Genomic DNA, 20,235 nt, shown 5'->3' on the forward strand with positions numbered 1-20,235 from the left:
TGGATGGAGAGAGGACACAAGAGATGTTTGATAGGTTGATGACAATGGTGGGCAAGATTAGAGGCTATGGTTGTGATGAGCTAGATGATTACAAAGTTGTCAATATTATGTTGGAGGCTTATTCACCTAGAAATAAGACCATAGTGACTCTAATTAGAGACAAGAAAAAAATTGAGTACTTCACACTAAATGATGTACTTGGGAAGATCTTGACCTTTGACATGCAAAGAGAAGAAGCAAATGAGAGGAAGAAGCATGGTGAATTGCAAGCAAATCTAGAAGGCATCAAGATCAAGGATGTAGCTCTCAAGGCCAACAAATCAAGTAAGCAAGGCTCTATAAGCAAGTCCAAGATCAACAAGCAAGCTTCAACTAGCAAGCCCAAAGCAATCAAGCTAGTCCAAGAAACAGTAGAAACCACATCATCTTCAAGTGAAAGTGAAAATGATAATGATCAATATGAGAAGATTGATGATGTTGCTCTCTTTATGAAGAGGTTTCACAAGGGGCTAAAGAAGCAAGGCTACAAGGTAGTGAAGAGAAACTTTACAAACAAGAAAAAGAGGACATGCTACAATTGTGGTAGCACCAATCACTTCATTGCTAAGTGTCCATATGAGATCAAGAACAACAAATACAAGAAGGACAAGAAAAAGGAGAAGGCCAACCATAGAAAGAGCAAGAAGTACTTGGGAGAGGCTCATATTGGGCATGAATGGGACTCAACTAGAGAGAGCACAAGTGAGGAGGATGAGAAGGTTGCAACCATTGCTATTCACAAGTCATCCCCTACACCAAGGCTCTTAACAACATGTCTGATGATGACTACTACTCCTCTCACATTTGTCTCATGGCAAAGCGTGAGAAGGTAAAATCCAAATCGAAGGCCAAATCTCCTCCACCTCCTATTGATATCTGTAGTAGTGATATTAGTGATAGCTCTAGTGATGATGAATCTAGTGATAAAGAAATAAATATGATAACTAAAAATTTGAATGGAAATACCAAATTATTCATCACTAAGCTAATGAAGAATTTAAAAAGTGTCTAAGCTGAGCTAGAATCTAGAGAAGAGACTCTTATCCAACAAGGGGATCTCTATATTGCTAGCAAAGAAGCTCTTACATTAAAGAGAAGTGAGGTGGAATCCTTACGTAAGGCTTTGGCCAAAGAGCAAGAGGACCATGCTATTACAAAGAAAGCAAATAAAGCTCTCAAGAAAAAGTATTATGACTTGGATGAAAAGAACAAAGAACTTGAGGTGCAATATGGCATTCTTTAGGATAGCAACTCACATCTCCCTAAGGCAAAGTAAACCTCTGCTCCCTCTACTAGTCAAGATTGTGGAAAATATTTTAATCTTGATTTGAATGCCTATTACACTAACCTTGCAAACATGGAGGCTATGAGAAAGAAGATTGCTAGGCTCAATGAAATCATTAGAAAAGGCTAGATGGGTGAGACCCAATCTAATGACAAGAAGAATGATGAATCAAAAGGGCCACAATTCAAGCAAGGAAGGCATCCCTCAATCAAGCATGGGCTTGGACACATAAAAGGAGCCAAGACAAATGGAAGAAGGATAGTGAATGACTATGAATGTGTGCAGTTTGAGAGGAAGGGCAAAATTGGTATAGATTAGCTTGCACAGACCATGGCAGTGCAGCGTCCCCGAGCAGCAGTGCCACTTAGTGGTAGTGCCACGGTGAAGGACGGTAGTGCCACGCCCCACAAAAATGGGAAGGCTAACAATTCTGTTCCTGATCAAACTAAGTCCAAGAAGAAGGTGTTCCAACAGAAATAGGTTTTCTAGAAGCCTAAGGAATCAATGTGGGGCAACATGAACAAGTATGCCTATCAACCAGAGATCTATGCACCTTGACAAAGCTTGACATCATGCTTTGTTTTGAAGAGCAACAGCAGTGGAAAAGTGGTTGCCAAATATGTTAGAAAGAAAACCAACATATATAGGAATACTTCTATTTGGGTTCCTAAGTTTCTTGTGACTAACATGCAAGGCCCCAAGTTAAATTAGAGACCTAAATCTAGCAATTAAACTTGTTTTATAGGCATACTCCTCTAGTGGATCAAGTTGGGTGCTTGATAGCGGATGTACAAATCATATGACCGGAGAAAGAAGTATGTTCTCATCATATTCCCCGATGATGCACTCAAGTGAAAATGTTGTCTTTGGAGACAAATCAACGGGGGATGTGATTGGTCTTGATAAAGTTGCTATAACCATTGAGCATTCAATTACAAATGCATTACATATTGATTCGTTAAGTTATAACTTGTTGTTCGTTTCTCAATTGTGTGAGATGGGCTACAATTGTCTCTTTACGAATAAGGGTGTGGAAGTCTTTAGAAGAGATGATTCTTCTATTGTCTTTATGGGTCGATTAAAGAATAAGCTTTACTTAGTTGATTTCAATAAAAGTAAAGCTAAGCTTGAGACTTGTTTAGTGGCAAAATCTAGCATGGGTTAGCTTTGGCATCGCTGACTAGCTCATGTTGGGATGAGGAACTTAGCCAAACTTATAAAAGATGAACACATCCTTGGACTAACAAATATTCACTTTGAGAAAGATAGGATTTGTAGCGCTTGTCAAGCTAGAAAGCAAGTTGGCGTACCTCACCCACCAAAGAGCATCATGACCACCAAGCAACCATTGGAGCTAATACATATGGATCTCTTTGGACCAGTCGCCTACCTAAGTATCAGGGGTAACAAATATGGTCTTGTTATTGTTGATGACTATTCCTGTTCCACTTGGGTATTTTTCTTGCATGACAAGTGCCAAGTTCAAGAGAAGGTGAAGATATTTGTTAGAAGAGCTCAAAAGGAGTTCGGTCTTCCCATCAAGAAAGTGATAAGTGACAATGGGACCGAATTCAAGAATACTCTAGTTGAGGAATTTCTTAATAAAGAGGACATCAAGCATGAGTTTTTAACTCCATACACCCCTCAATAAAATGGTGTAGTAGAGAGGAAGAATCATACACTCATTGACATGGCAAGGACAATGCTAGATGAGTACAAGACGCCGGATATATTTTGGTGCGAGGCCGTCAACACCGCTTGCCATGCCATCAACCGCCTCTACCTACACAAGAAGTTGAAGAAAACTTCATATGAGCTTCTAACTGGTAACAAGCCTAAGGTGTCTTACTTTAGAGTGTTTGGGTGCAAGTGTTTCATACTTAACGATAATCCAAAATCTCTAAGTTTGCACCTAAAGTTGATGAAGTGTTTTTCTTGGTTATGTATCAAATGAGCATGCCTACTATGTCTTCAACAAAACCTTCAGGAGAGTTGAGATTGCGGTAGACGTGACATTTGATGAATCTAATGGCTCTCAAGTGGAGCAAGTTGATTCAAGTGTTGTAGAAAAGGAGGATCCACCATGTGAAGCAATCAAGCAATTAGCCATTGGTGATATTAGACCACAAGAAGATGAAGTCACTTAAGTGGAGGTTCCTCATGTTGCTGTTGCATCTATTTTCACTGACATACCTGATGTTAAACAGCAGTAGACACCTATTGCAACACCTACACGTGGCAGTGCCGCACTTGAGAGAGGTAGTGCCGCACCTACATAGTCAGTAGTAGCTGCTTTGACTCTAGCTCGTGGACAAGACCTACAACTCATATTTGAGAAATAAAATGATGAAGATCCAAAAAATGAACAAGAGGCCTTTGAGCATCCAAGGCTAAGGCAAATAATACAACGGGATCATCCCGTTGACAATATCCTTGTGAGCCTTCGAAAGGGGGTAACAACTCATTCACATTTAGTAAATTTTTGCCAATATTACTCGTTTGTTTCCTCTTTGGAACCTCTGAAGGTAGAACAAGCACTTGGTGACTAGGATTGGATGATGGCCATGCAAGAAGAGCTCAACAACTTCAAAAGAACAAAGTGTGAACCTTGGTGGAATGACACAATGCCAATGTCATTGGCACCAAGTGGGTCTTCCACAACAACCAAGATGAGAATGGAGTGGTGACAAGGAACAAAGCAAGATTGATTGCTCAAGGTTTCACTCAAGTAGAAGTCTTGGACTTTGAAGAAACATATGCACCGGTGGCAAGGCTTGAAGCAATCCGAATGCTTCTAGCCTATGCTACTCATCACAACTTCAAGCTATATCAAATGGATGTGAAGAGTGCATTTCTCAACGGCCCTATTAAAGAACTTGTCTATGTTGAGCAACCACCGGGCTTTGAAGATCATAAGTTTCCCAACCATGTCTACAAACTCCAAAAGATGCTCTATGGGCTTAAGCAATCACCAAGAGTATGGTATAAATGCCTTAAGGAATTCTTACTTAAAGAAGGCTTTAAAATAGGCAAAGCCAATCCTACCCTTTTCACTCACAAAGTCGACAAAGATATATTTATGTGACAAATATATGTCGATGACATAATATTTGGTATTACTAATCATTCTTTTTGTGAGTAATTTAGTAGGATCATGACCAAGAGATTTGAGATGTCCATGATGGGTGAATTAAAGTTCTTCCTCGGATTTCAAATCAAGCAAGTGAAGGATGGAACTTTCATTAGCCAAACAAAGTACACCCATGATATGCTCAAGAAGTTTGACATGGTGAATGCCAAGCCTATCAAAACTCCCATGCCAACCAATGGACATCAAGATCTTAATGATGAAGGGAAAGCCATGGATACTAAGGTATATTGTTCCATGATCGGCTCTCTACTTTATTTGTGCGTATCTAGGCCCGATATAATGCTTAGTGTGTGCATGTGTGCTATATTTCAAGCTAACCCAAAAGAGTGCCACTTAGTGGCCGTTAAGAGAATCTTAAGATATTTAGTACACACTCCTAACCTTGGCTTGTGGTATCCTAAAGGCTCTAAGTTTGATCTACTTGGGTATTCAGATTCCGATTACACCGGTTGCAAAGTATATCGAAAAAGCACCTCAGGGACATGTCAATTCCTTGGATGGTCCATAATGTCTTGGAGTTCTAAGAAGCAAAATTGTGTGGCCCTTTCCACCACCGAGGCTGAGTATGCTACAATCGGTGCATGTTGTGCTCAACTACTTTGGATGAGGTAAACTCTTCAAGATTTCGGATGTCACTTCACCAAAATCCCACTCTTGTGTGACAATGAAAGTTCCATAAAGCTCGCCAACAATCCCGTAAGCCACTCAAGAACTAAGCACATAGACATAAGACATTATTTCTTGAGAGACCACGAAACCAAAGGAGATATCAAAATTCACCATATGAGCATCAAAAAGCAACTAGCCGATATCTTCCCTAAGCCGCTCAATGAGTCAAGGTTTTGTGCTTTGCATAGCGAGCTAAATATACTTGATTCTCGTAACATGGTTTGAACAATAGCACACCTTGATTGATGAACCGCATGGATAGGAGAAATGAATTGCAAATGTTTAAATATTGTGCTTCAAAATGTTTTATCATAAGAAACAAGTGTATTACGATTGTTGTTTATATTGATTATTTAATGTTGATCATAGTATGTTTGAGATATGTGTCCATATCCTATATATAGAGCTATTTAGTTAGTAGCTAAATCTTGCTGATCTAAGGAGTGCAGCAGTGCCACACTTTAAATTTCAATCAAAATTCAGCCCACGACAGCAGTTACCGTGGGGGCCCATTTACTCTACTCTTTTCTTCTAGCCCCAGGGTAACCCTCTCCTCATTCACCCAATGTAGTCGCCTCTCTCTCTCTCTCTCCCTTCTCTTTCATGCGCCTAGCCACCACCGCACCATTGCCCTATTGCTGCGCCGCCGTCCGGTAGTACCATAGCCACCACCGGTCTTCTTCCTCATCACCGGTGGTCGTTGAAGCTCTTGGGTGGAGCCATTTCATCTCTTTCCTCCTCAATCCATGTGAATCAAAGGTGAAATCCTAATCCTTCCTGATCTATGCAATATGTCAATTCTAGTTGTCTTGGATGGTTGATTGGAAAGTAGATAGTAGTTTGGATGGTGCTTTGAGTATTGATTGAAGTAGAAATCATGATTCAATCATGGAGCCAAATTAACTACTACGGTAGTGCTGTGCCCTCGGCATGGCACTGCCACACCTATGTGGCAAAGTCGACAGTGCTATACACTTGGTTCAATGGTTGACTCACTTTATCTATTTCACTCAACTCCCAATGCTAAGATTCATGATTACTAGGCTTTCTTCCAATCATATCTAGATGGATCAATGACATAGACATGTTTATACATGCTGAGATTGTATAATGGGCTGGGAGTTAAATTATGAAGTAAGTTCAGTAGACAAGAAGATGCAAAATGCAATCTTGGTGAAACAGCTGGTGCGGCAGTGCCGCTCCTAGGCATGGTAGTGCTACATTTCTAGGGGCAGTGCCACATCAGCTGTTTCCCTCACTTGCACGCTGACTCTTCTTGAGTACTTAACTTGCTTTATAGGGTAACTTATACTCTCCACTTGTACAGTTTCTCATTTTGGTCTATGTTTTTGCATAGATGGCCTTTGGAGGTAAAGATGACCGGAGGGGGAAGAGGAAGATGATCGAGCCTCGTGATAAGTAGATGCCTCATTGTGGTCATGGTAGAACAATAGGAGGAAGCAGCATTGTAGTTGGAAGAGGGGATGCTAGTGATAGGGGGAGGAGGGATCAGTTGATCTAGGAGGAGGAGAACTTAGAGAGGGCTGGCCACACCATTCCTCTAGGTGCTTGCCTAGAAGGAGTTTGATGGAGGTTACATCAGAGTATTCTCAGGAAGTGATCATGAGGCATCCCATTGACACACATGCTCATCCTGTGCTCAACTATGTGGGAAAGCTAAAGATGGTGGAAGAAGCATGTGGGAACAATCCTTATGAGTAGTCAAAGGATTTGGGGGTGGACTACAGGTTTTAGGATGAGTTTTGTTCCAACTTTTATGCCTTAGTGATTTTCAACTCCAAAAAGTCAAAAAATTGTCAAGATGCAGTATGTTGACTGGAAGGAGATGAAGGGGAAGAATGAGCCTGAGTTCAACAAAGTGATAAAGGCTTGTGAGCTGTTTGGCCTCACTGATATCATGAGCTTCTAGTACAATTGGAATGAGAAAGTGCTATCCTAGTTTTATGCCACCTTCTTCTATGACATCTACACTGATGAGATTCACTAGATGACTGAGGGATGGTATTATAGAATTGACTTTGTGACTTTTAGTTTACAATAAATCCCAAAGATGGAGTAGCTTTAGATCTTAATAGCTATGTGAGGAATGTGCTTGCTAGGTTTGCCCCTAGAGGTGACATGTTCAATGTCCCTCACTTCAAGTGGCGTGAGCTGAGGAATACCATGGAGGATAAGAGAAAGAGATGCCCTATGCTCCCTATCTCATGTTCATGATTGAGAGGGTCACTGGTTACAGGTTTGATAAAGATGGTCTCCACACCATCTATAAGATTGAGAAGTCCCCAGCCTTAGGTGTTAGCAGGGCAGTGAGACGCTCTCCATCAGTTGAGGACATGCCTGAGTCATCTCACTCGCAAGGAAAAGAAGATGGAGAATTTTGGGAAATGGATCAAGGCCATTTTCACCACATGCACCTATGCAGTGAGGACCACATATGAGGACTGGTTGGAGAACCGTGAAGCCAACTGGGAGGCTAGAGCGCATGCAAGGCTGCCACCTCTTTCTCTAATACAGTCACCACTGAGGTTTGACAACCTCCCTAGCCTCTTCAACATAGATTCAGAGGAGGAACAGGATGTAACACCTCTGGTATTCTGAGCTCGTTTAGCACCAAGATTTAGGCCTAAGAAAAATTTTCGTAACGAGTTTCTTGGATTTTTTTATTTAAAATATACTTGAAGCAATAAGCAAATCCTGTGTGACTTAGTTTTGTGGACTCAATAAATGCCCAAGTTAAATTACTCAGTGCGTAAAGATATTTAGGAATGTCAGGCAATAATTCTAGCAAATAAGTAGCAGATGGTTTGTTCTATGAGATTAAGCGTGAATTTTTTTTCTATAAGCCAAATAAAATATAGCTTGTAATGCATACTTAGATAAAAGTTTGAAGTGTAAGTTTAGTAGATTAAAATGCAATTTTGGTTTTGGAGAACGAATATTGCTAACTGGGGTTTTTGCCAGCTCAAAGTCAAATTTAAAAATTAAAAACCAGCTTCTCACGTCAACGGTAAAAATCAGAAATTATATAACTAAAACATTTGGTGTGATAATGATGCCCTATTTTGAATAATGATTAAATCGACAGAATGAAATAAAGAAACACCCTAGAATTGTATAACTAAAACATTTGGTGGGAAATAATGCCTTATTCGACAACATGGATATGTAGCCTAAGTACGGTCGTCATTAGAACTAGCTCGTTAGCTTGAGAGGCGTAAATCGTATTTTACGAGTCATGGTTGCAGTTGATTAATTACGTCTTTGCATTGCATCGCATTGCATATCATAATAGGGATGTCGAGGGATCGTGGAGTCATCGAGAGTTGCTAGAAAAATAGTGCTTTTGGAGATTGTGTCGCCATGATGGAAAGCTAACTTCTGATTAAATCTTACCTAGGCAAGCCCCAGTGCATAACCCCTACTTTTCTGCACTTTAAATTATAGTGGTGCATTAAGTTTTAAGGAGTTGATCGAAATCCACTTGCATATATATCTTTATCCTATGAGTCTTATCAGTATGATAGGATCATATAGATTGCTATGCTACAGGACTCCGGTAGAAGTCGAGTGATTGCCTGTCACTCACGAGAGATAGGAAATATATTGTTGTATTATTATCACTTGGGAATATATAAAATGGTGGAAAGAAAAATGGTGACTGGGCAGGGATATAGTTTGGGTATTGGTGGGTGTAAGAGGTTGTGTCCTACGGCCGTGGGGCATAGCTTGGTTACACTGCTTTCCCTATCAGTGTCGGTTAAGGACCGGTCATTGCATAAATCTCTAGGCAAGTCATAGATTTATTATCCCAAGCACATACTTGGGTATGGACACAGGGAAGACTTGTTACTCTCTTGTCATGGGTTTTGGCTCTTTCTGGACCGACTGTCAAGGTGGTTTTTGGGTATTGAAGGTCCTTGCACCGCATTGAGTCCAGGACTCAGGGACGGGGGCTTGGAGTCCTAGTTTAGATGGGGACCTAGACCCCATGATAGGAGGGTAGTGGGTTGGTCCTGCTTGTACCTAGGGTACAAGTGGGGCATGTATTTTTGGGGTACCCAGCTAGAGGCATTGATTCGTGAATCACCGGGCAATCCGGTATAGCTTGTTTAGGGTCTAGCACCGTAGTAAGAACTGAAAGATGAAAGATGGAAAAAGGAAATCTAATTGCTTATCACCTACTTGAAAGTAGCATAGGTGCTTACATAGAATGGTTGGTTAATGAACTAATACGGCTATTAATAAAAATTGAATATAAGGACGCACGCTTAGTAATGCTTCCTGTAGATGCAATAAACCCACAAGCCAAATAGTCTTGTATATCCTTAGAGTCTTTTTTTTTCTTCTGTCGGGTAAGTCTTGCTGAGTATAATTAAGTACTTAGGGTTTTATTTCCCCCTGTTGTAGGTGACAGGTGGAGGCTAGAGCTGACCTTCGTGTGTGGATTCCTCCTAGTGGGCTCAGAGAGGATTTCCTTTACGCTGCGATCATAGTTTTTAATTATAACTCTTACCAAATGTTTTATTAAATGGAAGCTTTATAATCTATTGTTATAGTTTATATATATCATTACTCATCATGTCATGAATAGATATTTATTTCTGTTGTAATTCTGATCACATGTTTATATTCCGCTGTTAAATTAAATTATTCATAACTCTGATAACATAATTACATTTCACTGTTATAATAATAAATATCATACTCTAATGTTGTATTAAAAGTGCTGTAAGAAATAGTTTAAAAATATTGTAAGCTTTATTCTCATTTGTGATCCTGATGGGAAAAATATGGATTTTTGGGTTCTCCCCTGGGGTGTGCCCAACGGGACCATGTAATTTGGTGCGCTCCCTTGGGTATTTAGTGTCTAATGGAAGATGAGTACTCCTAGGAGGTATTAGATTAGGCGGTTCTGCCAAAGGTGGTATCAGAGCATAAATAAGATAATAAAGCTTCAGAACCTTTCCTAAAATAAAATTTGACAACAAATTCTTTTCAAAAGAATAGGATGTTTGTATGCGAAGTTATATAAGTAGCCCTATTACTATGGTTATGTATCCAGGATACATGGCACTCTACTGACTTAGTAGGCTTAATCAATTTTTCTGCAGGTACACTAACCCGAGCATAGTCTAATAGTATCGACTAGCTACAGGGAGAGAATGATGTGACAAATATCTGAGAACGGTTGTCCTATATGTTGGCAACAGTGGAAGGGCGTATAGGACGTGCATTCATGCATATCCTGTTTGTGCATTGTAGCGCTCGTATTACTTGTAGATACGCCATCCATAGGTGCTACGCGTGTCGTATTGTGCACGACTGACTCGTTCCTGTTCTGGAGTTACCGCTAAACTATGGCTTCGTATTTCACATTTGCCCATGGTTCACACCTATCATGACCCACGTCTCCCCATACTTTTTCTGTGCTCTTGTCGGACCCTTGCCCTGTAGTCGTACTAGTCAGTAATGGCCTCGGACATCACTCGCCTCAAACATGTGAAATTTTAGTTGATTCATTCGTAGTGATCCCACGCAGGAACCCTGGTGGACCACGCCAGGACCACTAAACGCTCTGCCATTATAAGTAGAGCCTGGCTTAGCCATTGGTACCACTACTCGGTGCACTTTAGCTCATCTAGCTTTTTGTTTGAGCAAGCTTTTCGCTCAGTCCTTCCTCACAACCACCGCCAGGAATGGTAGGAGCCTGGGTTAGTAATTACTGCCTGAACATTGAGGGTTCTCCCAAAATCCTGCATGCCACCCTACAAAAGCTCAGATTCAAAGATCATCCCAAGTATGAGGGCCGTGAGTATGAAAAGTATAGCACTGAGCGGTGTGAGGTTACCATCTACATTGGGAAGAGTGAAGAGTTCCCTGACATCACCAAAGCCTGGAATGTGACCACAACTAGGGTTCGCATTGTCGATACCTACCAGGTTGTGGCCCGCAAAGCCTTGTGGTACCTTTACTAGATCTATGAAGAGCCCATTGCCCATACCCCCATGAGGTTCTTTCCACCTTTGGACAAGAATCGGTAGGCATGGAGGGCTCGCATGGAGGCTTTGCAAGGGTGAGATGCACAAGAAGACAGTCCTACCATGGTACACTTGACCACATACCTGCTTGCGCTGGATGAATAGTATGACCGACAAGCCTTGGAGCTGAGGACATGCCTCCGTCGAGCCAAGGAAGCCGAGATCTTCTCCAGGATGCTCTAGGTGCAGCTAGCCAAAGCACATGCCAGTGCGGTAGCCGTGGAGAGTCGGGAGACTACCATATCGGAAGCCTTAAAGGAGGCTAAAGATCGGCATGTCCATCAGTTGAGTGAGGCCTACCTTGCCACCAGGGCCAAGCAGAGGACGTTGGTTGTGGAACGATAGGATCCCTTGATCGTGGAGGGGATCCCTATCTACCCGCCTAAAAGAAGGAGAACCAGTGTTGCAGTGCCGCCAGCACCTCCACTCTCAGAAGTGTCAGAAGTAGAACCCTTGATTCCTCTCACTTAGCCATTGCCAAGAGAAAAGGCGGATCCATAGCCAAGACGGTAGAAGAATCCGCCAAGCCTAGGAATGAAGATGCGTGGTCTAGAGTAGATTAGTTGCCTTAGGATGCTGTAACCATAGTAGTGGTGCTTTTCATCGCTGTCCTCCGGTATTATACTCTTGCCATTGTTTTTTGTCTATAGTTGAGATCGTCTGACCATAGGGAATGATGTGCCATGAATGGGAGACTGAATGCCTATATGTTGTACCCATATAAGACCGTTTGGAATATGCATTTTGTTTACTTCGCTGTGTTTATTACGCCCATCTACTTTAAGTCCTGTTAGACGTGCTTAGGGTTTTCAAGGGCAATGTTAAGTGGGTTACAAGAGAAGTTACCATTTAGATACCAGTAGACCAACCATGATTGGGTAACATAGGACACTGCACCGACTAATTGTGGATGTCCCAACAAAACACTTGAATCTCTTTAAATCAAATCTATCGTTGGATTTGAATTCCTTGTCCCTTGTTGTGAAGGGAACCCTTGTTGTTTGAATCTTCCCTTGCAATACTCCTCTTACTCCGTGGTCTATGACCCCACCGCCTTCATGGCATGTAAATTGGTAATAGTTGCCTGGTTAATAGCTTATGGTGCCACGACAAAACTGAGGCCCCCATGTGGAACAACTGCCACATGGTAACGCTGCTCGGCATGTGCTGGTATCGAGGTTGTTGACCAAGTACCTTTACCAAGTTACACCGTCGTACCACTTTTGCTATAAATATTTTTCTTGAAAAATATTCGGGTGTTCAAATGGGAAATCCACAATGGGTTGATACAATGGTGTTCTCTCAAGGTAAGCAAGAGAATGTGGTTTTGGAGGAAGAACGTATGTCATGGTTTCAGTTTACATGAAAGACGGATGTGGACAAGGAAGGAAAAGAAAAAGAAGAGTAGTAAGGAAAGTTAGCCGTGGGTAGTCGGGAGTGATTGTAAAAGCCTGAGTGGATGTCATATCTCAAGCCCTGTGTTTAGTTTGACCATGCTACGCATGTTGGGTTATTTCGCTACGTGCCCTGTGGATGCCGTCTGTGTCAGGTCCATTAGCACCCCACTCTCACGTGGCCACGGCATCATGCCGCACTCGCCGTCTTTATGCACTATGCGTTTCTCCTTTTCCTAGCATCCAGTCGGCTCTCGACCCCATGCCTCATCCCCCATACCAGACCCCCCCTTTTCCCCTCTCCTTTTTCTTCTCTTAGGGACCCGGCTACCGCACGCCTACCTCATCGAGCGGACCCCCTCTCCTCTCCTTATCCTCTCTGCCACTCACGTAGGAAGCGCACCATGTCCATGTTTATCCCCACAACATGACTCATCTGTGTATCCCATCCACGCTGCCTCCACTTCCAGTGTGTTTCGCCCCATCTCCGTTCCCGTTCACCACTATAAGATATCCTTGGTCCTTGCTCTTCTTCTTCATCCCTATTCCCCTCACATTCAAAGTAGAGCTACGAGATCCAGTTATTATTATAGGCTAGGTTCATCAGTCTGAGGTGATGGTGTAATCTAAGAAGAAGAAAGGATCTAGTTCATTAAAGAAGTTCAAGTTCCCTTAGTTAGTTTGGTCTTAGGGCTCATGATGTTTGACTTCTTAGTCTCATGTTTCTGGATCTGTTGAACCTACGCCATGTTTTGGATAATCATCCTCCTGCTGTTTCTCTAGTGCCCTTATCTATCTTGACTTCTGGATTAAGCTTTGGTTGTATTAGGTTGCTCTTAACTAGGTATCTCTAAATCCCCGTGTGGTTTAGTATTCGAAGTCGTGTAATCTTTTGTGTAATCCCTAATCTACGAAATGTAATCGTGTTTCTCCTCTTTCGTTTCTTGCTTCGAATCTTGGGACGAGATTCTTTTTAGGAGGATTGGTTGTAACACCTCTGGTGTTACGAGCTCGTTTAGCACCGAGATTTAGGCCTAAGAAAAATTTTCGTAACGAGTTTCTCGGATTTTTGATTTAAAACATACTTGAAGCGATAAGCGAATCCTGTGTGACTCAGTTTTGCGGACTCAAATAAACGCCCAAGTTAAATTACTTAGTGCGTAAAGATATTGAGGAATGTCGGGCAAGAATTCTAACAAATAAGTAGCGGATGGTTTGTTCTATGGGATTAAGCGTGAAAAACAATTTCTATAAGACAAATAAAATATAGCTTGTAATTCATACTTAGATAAAATTTTGAAGTGTAAGTTTAGTAGATTAAAATGTAATTTTGGTTTTGGAGAATGAATATTGCTAACTGGGGTTTTTGCCAGCTCAAGTCGAATTTAAAAATTAAAAACCAGCTTCTCGCGTCAATGGTAAAAATCAGAAATTATATTTTAAAGCGTTGTTATGGCGATTTGTTTTGCGCAAAAATAATTACATAGCACCCTAATATTTTGTTCCATGGCTTGGTATGGAGTATGAGCTAATCCGCGGTTTTTGCGTCTCTTAAAAATTTGTGTGCATCGCTACTGACCGTCGTACGGCTCGGCCTGCGGTCACAACGTGCACTGCCTGCCAGCCAGCTGGCCGACGTGGTGCTTCGTTCACCACACAAACCACCTACCATGAAGGAGCTGGCTGCCTTCGCTATCCCATCACACTATGGCTATTTGCCTATGCCATGGTCCTTCACTCTTTTTTTTCCTCGCTAGCGCCTTGTCTGAATTTTCATGGGAGCACATGGCTCTGTCGTGCCCACGCCCCGCTAAGCGCCACTGTCCAACTGACAGCGTCGCCGCATCACCCTACAGCACCATCAATGCCTCGTCTTTGTTGCCTGCCTTGCTTGTCTTGCCTGCCTTTGCTATCTGCCCTTTACTTGCCTGCCTGCCTCGGCCGAGCCGAATACCCGTCATGGCAGCGTCCATCGTTGCTCGGTCTTCGCGTGTGCGTGCGCGCACGCGAGCTCCACTGTGCTGCTTTTCCTTGTCTCTGTCCACTCCTCTCTCTCTCTACCGAGCAAGCATCGAGGGTCACATGCCGCCATGCCATGCCTCCTGCCCACGTCCCTTGGGTCCTGCGCTGGAGGCACCCTAGCTCCTGCTCTTCCCTAGCTCGCCTCCCGCTGTTGGCCTCGGTGAGTCGGTGCATGCCATGCCACTGCCCTATGGCATCCACCTGGGCCGCACCCGCCGTTGCCCTGCCAACATCACGAGCGTGCACAAGACCCATAGTGCCCAAGCCGCCTCGCCAGCCACCGCGCCCTCCCACTATAGGCTACCGCCTTCCCCGCCGTCCTCTACATCGGCAGCCGGTGTCGGCCCTCCCCCAAGTGAGCACGCGTTCCCCATGGCCGTGCTAGACCATGGCCATGGCGCTGCCCCTCCTGAGCCCCCACATTGCCCCACAATAGTCACCGTTGCCCTACCCCAACGCGTGTGCGCGCGCGCATGAGCTTCTCGGCCTACACTGGTCCTGTAGCCCACAACATTGTCCTATGTGAGCCGGGCTTGGCCACCCCCACTGCCACTGCATGAGGGCACCCTGCTGTTGTCCGCGCGTGACTCTGCTTCACCTCTACCACTATGTCATGGGCCACCTCAGGCTTTGTCGTTGAAGATCACGTGTGGCCAGGTCCATCGTAGCCCCACGCCGTCTTCCCACCACCGACGGGTGCACAGGTGGCCGGGATTTGGCCGGCCGCACCATCCTGTGCCTCCTCTACTCTTGAGGATGAAGAGAAGGTGAGAATGTGTTAATAGAAGCCTTTCTAGGGGCCTAGTTATGAAATACATGACTTAAATCAATAGTGCTATTGTCCTGGGGGTGGATTAGGTAAAAGTGCAAGGGCCTCGGCGCATTTTGGGTCACCGTTGCTGGGCTCCCCCCCCCCCCCCCGTGGGCCAGCCAATTCTGGTCGCTGGGCCGCTCGTGCCCCATTCTGCATTGGGCCATGCTCGCCGTCCGCGTGGGCCGTCGGCCTCCTCTGTGGCCGCACGTGCGCCCCGCCCCCACCTAGCCCACCATGCCCATTATCGCGCGCTGGGCCGGCCTTGTGCTGCCCCGCTTGGGCCAGACTGGTGCCGCCTGCGCTGGGTCGCGTATGCGCGCTGTGCACCATGCTGCTGCGCCGTTACCACGGGCCGCTGGGCCATTTTGGTGGCCGCTGGCCCCTTTAGTTTTCTAATCGATTGTCAATTTAGTTTCAGAAATAAACTTGTAAAATCAATATACATTTGTGTAGTTGTCCAAAAATTCTAAAACTAATTTTGTTAAGTTTCTAAAATCATGATCTACCTGATAGGGTATTTCATTCACATAGGTTTTGTATATTTTTAGGATTGCTCTAATTATTCTAATATGCTTAATATTGTTAGAAGGTGAACTTATGGGAATTTCTGTGATAAATTGGTGATAGTGTTGACTCTAAAAATTTTACAGTAAATTACTAACATTATTAGCTGCTCAATGTAATTTTTGTAGCACCAGGATAATTAGTTGCTAGATAGATAATGATGCCCTATTTCGAATAATGATTAATTCAACAGAATGAAATAAAGAAACACCCTGGAATTGTGTAACTAAAACATTTGGTGGGAAATAATGCCTTATTCGATAATATGGATATGTAGCCTAAGTGCGGTCGTCGTTAGAACTAGCTCGTTAGCTTGAGAGGCGTAAATCATATTTTACGAGTCATGGTTGCAGTTGATTAATTACGTCTTTGCATTGCATCGCATTGCATATCATAATAGGGACGTCGATGGATCATGGAGTCATCGGGAGTTGCTAGAGAAATAGTGCTTTTAGAGATTGTGTCGCCATAATGGAAAGCTAACTTCTAATTAAATCTTACCTAGGCAAACCCCGATGCATAACCCCTACTTTTCTGCACTTTAAATTATAGTGGTACATTAAGTTTTAAGGAGTTGATCGAAACCCACTTGCATATATATCTTTATCCTATGAGTCTTACTAGTATGACAGGATCGTATAGATTGCTATGCTACAGGACTCCGATAGAAGTCGAGTGATTATCTGTCACTCGCGAGAGATAGGAAATATATTGCTGTATTATTATCACTTGGGAATATATAAAATGATGAAAAGGAAAATGGTGACTGGGTAGGGATATGGTTTGGGTATTGGTGGGTGTAAGAGGTTGTGTCCTGCGGCTGTGGGGCATATCTTGGTTACACTGCTTTCCCTATCTGTGTCGGTTAAGGACTGGTCGTTGCATAAATCTCTAGGCAAGTCACAGATTTATTATCCAAGCACATACTTGAGTATAGGCGTAAGAAAGACTTGTTACTCTCTTGTCATGGATTCTAGCTCTTTCTGGACCGACTGTTAGGGTGGTTTTTGGGTATTGGAGGTCCTTGCACCGCACTGAGTTCAGGACTCAGGGGCAGGGGCTTGGAGTCCCAGTTTAGATGGGGACCTGGACCCTGTGATAGGAGGGTAGTGGATTGGTCCTACTTATGCCTGGGGTACAAGCGGAGCTTGTGTTTTTAGGGTACCTAGCTGGAGGCATTGATCAGCGAATCACCGGGCAATCCGGTACGGCTTGTTTGGGGTCTAGCACCGTAGTAAAAACTGAAAGATGAAAGATGGAAAAAGGAAATCTGATTGCTTACCACCTGCTTGATAGTAGCATAGGTGCTTACATAGAATGGTTGGTTAATGAACTAATGCGGCTGTTAATAAAAATCGAATATAAGGACGCACGCTTAGTAATGCTTCCTACAGATGCAATAAACCCACAAGCCAGATAGCCTTATATATCTTTGGAGTTTTTTCATTCCTCCTATCGGATAAGTCTTGCTGAGTACAATTGAGTACTCAGGATTTTATTTCCCCCTGTTGCAGGTGACAGGTGGAGGCTAGAGCTGACATTTGTGTGTGGATTCCTCTTAGTGGGCTCAGAGAGGATTTCCTTTACGCTGCGATCATAGTTTTTAATTATAACTCTCACCAAATGTTTTATTAAATGGAAGCTTTATAATTTGTTGTCATAGTTTATATATATCATTACTCATTATGTCATGAATAGATATTTATTTCCACTGTAATTCTGATCACATGTTTATATTTCGTTGTTAAATTAAATTGTTCATAACTCTAATAACATGATTATATTCCATTGTTATAACAATAAATATCATACTCTGATATTGTATTAAAAGTGCTATAAGAAATGGTTTAAAAATATTGTAAGCTTTATTCTCTCATTTGTGATCTTGATAGGAAAAATATGGATTTTCGAGTTCTCTCCTAGGGTGTGCCCGATGGGACCATGTAATTTGGTGTCCTCCCTTGAGTACTTAGTGTCTAATAGAAGATGAGTACTCCTGAGAGGCATTAGATTAGGTGGTTCTACCACACAAGAGCAGGCAGAGCTTGACCCTCACACGAGGTTGAGCTCCACCTTGTAGTCCATGAGGAGAAGCACTAGGCGTGAGCGTCACACTTCTACCACCCATCGCCAAGGGAGGACGGTGGTGTCCTCTTCCTCCTCCTCCTCCTATGATGATGGTGGTGAGGAGGATGTTGTAGGTGTTAGTGGAGCTGCTGGTGCGGATGATGTCGATTAGGACACCATCCAAGATGATGAGGAGTGAGTGTTGGTCTTTCTTCTTTTCTTCTCTTTTTGATGCTTTATGTCAAGGGGGAGAAAATTAGAGGGGTAAATGACTTTTTTGTTGCCATGGAGAGGATATTGCTGCAGCTAGAGCTTCATGTTCTTATCCTTTTAAAGTAGACTTCGTTAGGTTGAGAGTTTGAGAGACGATTCAAAACTCTATTTATTTAATAATGATACCTAAGTACTTTATATGTGTGGGATATAGATATGAATTAATATGTGTTGTCGTTGGTGATAAAATTATGCTAGAATGTATATCTTTATATGTGTTACATGTTGTGTGGTGCCTGTTCTTAACTGTGCTGTTACAGCAAGTATGGCAGTGCCGCACCCAGGAGCGGCAGTACCGCACCCACCTGTTACAGCAAAACTTGTTGTGCATGAACTATCATTCGCATCACGTCTACATATCTGACAAAGTATGCAGCACCCCACAGAAGCATGGATGTAGGGGGAGCCCCATTACTTTCACTAAAATGTGAATCTTGGCTTTTTATGCCAATTTGAGAATTCAATTCTCTATTCACACATTTAGGGGGAGGCTTTACACTCATGGCTCAAAAATCTCAGTATTCATTTTATATCTTTTGTAAGCTCTAATTGGGTTGTCATCAATCACCAAAAAGGAAAGATTTAAAGTGCAATCAAGCTCTAATTGTGGGTTTTGATGATAATGACCACGTAAATAGAGAACTAATTAGATTTATCGAGATGATAAGCAGTGAATCTATATTCGAGGATGTTACACGAAATGGAGAAGCCCCCAATTATAAATGTTGATGACTTCAAACTCAAAGGAGGTTTAAATTCTTTTATATTTTGAATTTGAGTATAAGACAAGCCATACTATAAATGAGGGACACAATGCTTAAGCTAACATGTGCTACCAAGTGCTCAATCTTACGAATACATGCTCAGCCAACACGTCACTCTTACCCTTGCTGTCTTGCCTGGTGCGGCAGTTAAGCCTGGGCGTTCGGGTTACCCGATTTTTTCGGGTCGGGTAATTCGGGTAATTCAAAATTCGGGTAATGAAAATTGCTACCCGATATTACCCCCGAAAAAACACTACCCGTAAATTTGGGTACCCGATAATTCAGGTTCGGGTTCGGGTATTACCCGATATACCCAAATTTACAGAAAACAACAAACTACACTAAATTTCAGTAGCGATCTATACATAATTTCAGCAGCAATTTGTATAGAATTTCAATAGCAATTTGTAGTGAATAATATATTACAGTCACTCATTCAAATAGAGAGAATTATATTCTAATAAAGTGATAAGTTAAATGGTTCAGCTAACAACACATGATAAATACAAAGACAAAAACAAATTTTTGGGTAGTTCGGGTAGTTTGGGTACCGGGGGATATTACCCGAATTACCCAAACTAATTTTGAGTAATCAAAATCGCTATCCGAATTTGGTATCGGGTACCTCGGGTTCGGGTAATTCGGGTCCGGGTTCGGGTAATTTGGGTACGGGTAATGGGTATCGGGTATTTTGCCCAGGCTTAGCGGCAGTGCCGCACCTGCAGAGAGTCGCTGCCACAGTGCGGCACTACCACACTTTAGCCGCGGCACTTCCGTGACTTAAGTGACCGTTGGGGCTGGGGGTACTTATACCTTTTCCCTTCCTCCCCAACGTCGCTCTTCTCTCTCCCACTCATTCAGCTCATCCAAGAACAGAAGAGTGCCCTTGTCTCTCTCCTCCATTGGTGACCTTGAGCTCCCAAGCATTCTCCCTTGATTTTTTCATCAATCCTTGAGAGAAAAAGATACCAAACTCAATTAGAGAGCAGATCCTTTGATTCACCAACTCAAAAGAGCACTTGGTTCACATTTTGAATGGTGGTTGTGTTTATTACTTTTGGAGCTTTGCTTCTAGCCGGCTAGAGCGTCGCCCGTGGAGCTTGCCAACTTGTGTGGCAGCCCCGAGAGGTTTGT

The sequence above is a fragment of the Miscanthus floridulus genome, chromosome 6, assembly GCF_019320115.1.
Source record: "Miscanthus floridulus cultivar M001 chromosome 6, ASM1932011v1, whole genome shotgun sequence".
Taxonomy (NCBI): domain Eukaryota; kingdom Viridiplantae; phylum Streptophyta; class Magnoliopsida; order Poales; family Poaceae; genus Miscanthus; species Miscanthus floridulus.